Source organism: Fulmarus glacialis, unplaced genomic scaffold, assembly GCF_000690835.1.
Source record: "Fulmarus glacialis isolate BGI_N327 unplaced genomic scaffold, ASM69083v1 scaffold33557, whole genome shotgun sequence".
Classification (NCBI taxonomy): domain Eukaryota; kingdom Metazoa; phylum Chordata; class Aves; order Procellariiformes; family Procellariidae; genus Fulmarus; species Fulmarus glacialis.
In genome coordinates this window covers 1-3,653 of record NW_009221962.1, presented here as the reverse complement: position 1 = coordinate 3,653, position 3,653 = coordinate 1, and positions in this window count along the sequence as shown.

The following is a 3,653-nucleotide window of genomic DNA, read 5'->3' as shown; positions in this document are numbered from 1 at the left end:
AAAGAATGAAGTGACTGAAAACATACAGGTATGCAGATACCAAGCTGTCTCATATACTGAAGATAATCTTCATATCAGGCTGCCAATGAAGCAGTTCTTTTGATATGGAGGTAGTTTCTAATACATACTAGATAGAATTCTGTGCTGGTACTGAATTTAAAATAAAACAGACACAGATAGCTGTATCTGACAGAATGTATTGCTCCAACTCAGCTACAATCTGATCTTAATTTCCTATAGCATTTCTGCTTTTAATATTTCAGTTTACCTGTGTTGATCTCAAAAGGGTGGAGTCTACAGGCACACTTCAGAAACTAGATAGACCAGATGAACCTTGAAATCCAACATACATCTTGACAAATATGGTAAGATCTTTCACCCTTATCTTAAGGCAAGAGGGTATATTATGAATTTATTTTAATATACTGCAGAGTGCTTGGGTTGTAAATGGACACCCATCTCTGTTGCTTAGGTAAGATAAAAATTAAATGCAGTAATTAAAACAAGTGTGTCCCTCTGTCAGCCACTTCTTTTGAGAAGGTGGCAGCTAACACAGCTGACAGTGAATAGCTTATGTAGATAATTACGCTCTTGTGCTAATAAAACGTAAGGTATGCTGTAACTTATTTTATAATGCGGAAATATTTTCTGCGCCATTAGTGGTACGTGTATTCAATGTACGGAGGATGCTGAGAAATCTTCAGGTATGCCATTTACCTACAGCACTGCATTTTATGCATGGCGTTAGTCTGTAAAAGGATCAGTTCAGTTGGATCTTAGTATTTTAAATGCGACAAAAAAAATGAGTCCTTGCATATCACCAGCTTGTGGGTGAGCTGTCCTCAGCTACTTAAGTGGTGTGTGTTTACTAAAACTGTTTATCTTTTTTTATAGTATTTTCAGTTCTTGAGCAGTACAAACCAATGCAATATACAAAACCATGCAGCAAAGAGTAGCAAATAAGTCTTGGTTTGGAATGCAATCAGTAGGGGAGAGTGGATAGTTAAGATGAATGCTTTTGATGGAAATCAAACATGAATAGGCATATTGAGGATGAACAGTGAAGCACTGTGGTTCTGCACAGGCTTAGTCAGACTGTCAAGCTACCAACAATTAACTCCTTCTATTTTCAATTCATTGCATACATTTAGTTGTAGTCTTTAGTTCACCATTCCAAACTACTACCGCTGCTACCAGACAGGGAGAGAGCTGCGTGTTGGCAGAGGAAAGGGCAAGTTCAGAAAGCATTTCCTTTAAAGTATAAGATGTGTCAATTGTTATTTCTAAGGTATATTGCTCTTACCTTAACATGCCAGGTAGAAAAGACTTTGGAACCTGCTTGGAATAATTGCCTAAAGATCTCAAGTTTTAAAAAAACAAACAAACAAAAATGATTCATGTTGGAGGCACTTAGAAGGAGAGTTCAGCTGTATAGGAGCACCTGTAAAATTCTCTCATAGCTTTGTAGGAGAACAACAATTTCAGGGAGTGTGAGCAATCATTTTTTTTATGTTTGTGTATCCTGCAGAGCACAATGTGTAGAAGAAAATCCTAAAGTTGTTGCAGGAGAACAGAAGCTATCATGTTCTGTATGTTATCTCAATTTGGCATTCTGAATCGGAGACTTAATTGCATCACACTAGGAGAGGCCATGTAAAACACTGCCAGCAAGCGCCATGAGTAACAACTCTCCCAGCACCATTTTCTTGCATTAGGCATCTTGTACTTGTCCTCCATAGAATCTCACCATGTTCTGCAGAAAAGTTTTCTCTGTCATACAAGAAGCCTGAAAAGTTAGAGACAAAGAAACTTCACTGGAAATATCTAAAAGGCTGAGGTCTGTCTTTCTGTATGTATCTTACAGAAAGCTTTTGCTGCTGCTCAGACAAGTTTGTCTGCTGTTTTGGTGTCTGGACACATGGCTAAGTGAAGTTCGTTGAGAGCATGAAGTAGGTAAGGAAGGGTTTAGGTAATTAGGTAATTGTAGCGCCCGGGGGAGGCCACTAGAAGGAGCCAGTGGACAAAAGAGCGTATAAAATACGCTCAACTCTTTCTGTTTTAGAAGTGCACCCTCATTTCAAAATCAGTGACATCCTGCAGTCACCCTTTTCTTTGGTTACAGGATGTTAGTAAGTTTTGCATCTGGCACACTAATATAGAAATAGGTATCTGTTGCATGTTTACTTTTTTGGAAGATGGTTGTTCTGTGAATGTGGAAGACCTTCACCAGCTGTGGAATAATCATGTACTGTTGGTGCATGCTTTATCAGTTTGCTGCCTTTTTAAGGAAAATCCTACCCATAGGGCTAGAACAACAGCTTTAATGGAATTTTTTTACTCCCTCAAGAAAGAGGAGGACCTTGGCAGTTCAAATATAAACATCCTCTTATTGCAGCTAGGGCAAAGGGTGCATTAATTTATGGCAACTGTTCTTAAGCCTCTCTGCTGAGCAGCCTACTAAGAGGAAACAGTTATGATGATCAGTAGATAGCTGTGTGATAGGAGCTGGACAGTTAACTATTAGCACACGCAAATAGCCATGGAGGCACAGGCATAGGTTTCTTTAACAGTCTTTACCTCACCTTTCCTCAGGACTTTCAATATTGACACTTGCTAAATCTATTAAACTTGTCTAAGTTGCAAATGCTAATTGTTCTGGGAGGTGAAAGACTAACTTCATAAGGGGAACAGTTTCTGCCTTGTGCTAGTATAATTGTAAATCTGGTGTGTCTATACCTGGGACTTTAATTTGTCATGGGATCTGGATAATGCTTTGATAATATGACTAAGAAAGTGCCTAAGAGCCCATCGATGCTACATACAGACTAATTCGTTGGAAACTATTCTTAACGATACAGGATTGAAGGATGGCTCTTGCTGTCATGTAGACAAGAGCATGTTACAGCCATTGGCTCTAACCTTTTAAGAAAAAAAAATTACTCACTCCTCATCCCATAAAAAAGATGTTTCAAACGCTTCCACCTCCAGTTGTTTTCACTAGTAGTTGGCATTGGCTAATGTGCCTTTTGCCTAGGTCAGCCCTGGCAGCCACCGGCAGTAAGAAGACCCCAGCACAGACGTGGGGGGGAAAGGGCTCCCAGCTCTCTGCTGGAGCAGCTGTGCAAACCCATTATCTGACAAACGCTTTTCCCTGCCTGCTGGGAATAAACGCTGTTTTCTCACCCAGACACATCCCAGAGGCCGGGGCACCCTCGGTCTGCATTTCTTTCTTGTTCTGTGGTTTGTCCTTTAAAATGCGCTGAATTGTCTGAGCCAACACCAGGTACTGAACGGCTTAGCAAGCTGCCCCTTTCGAGAGAGGACTCTCAAATACTGTCAAGTAACTTCATGCGCTTCTCAAAATATTCTTCTATTATTTTGCAGATTTTTACAATATTCTAGGAAGAGGATGCATGTCTTTCCTCACCACACGCAGAGTTTTCCCTCTCTGCAGAGGGGTTATGCTCCTTCTGTGTGTAGTTAGGGCTGTGCCGGGCTGCCTCTGGCCTCTTCCCGGTCTCCCTCGGGGCTCCGGTTGCTGCGGAGAGAAGAGAAATGACCGAGGCCGGTAGCAGCTCGGTCCCGCGGCCGGGCGCCTCTTCCGGGTGGGTCGGGCTTTACGAGCGCGGCCAGCCCCGGCGGGGCACCCCACC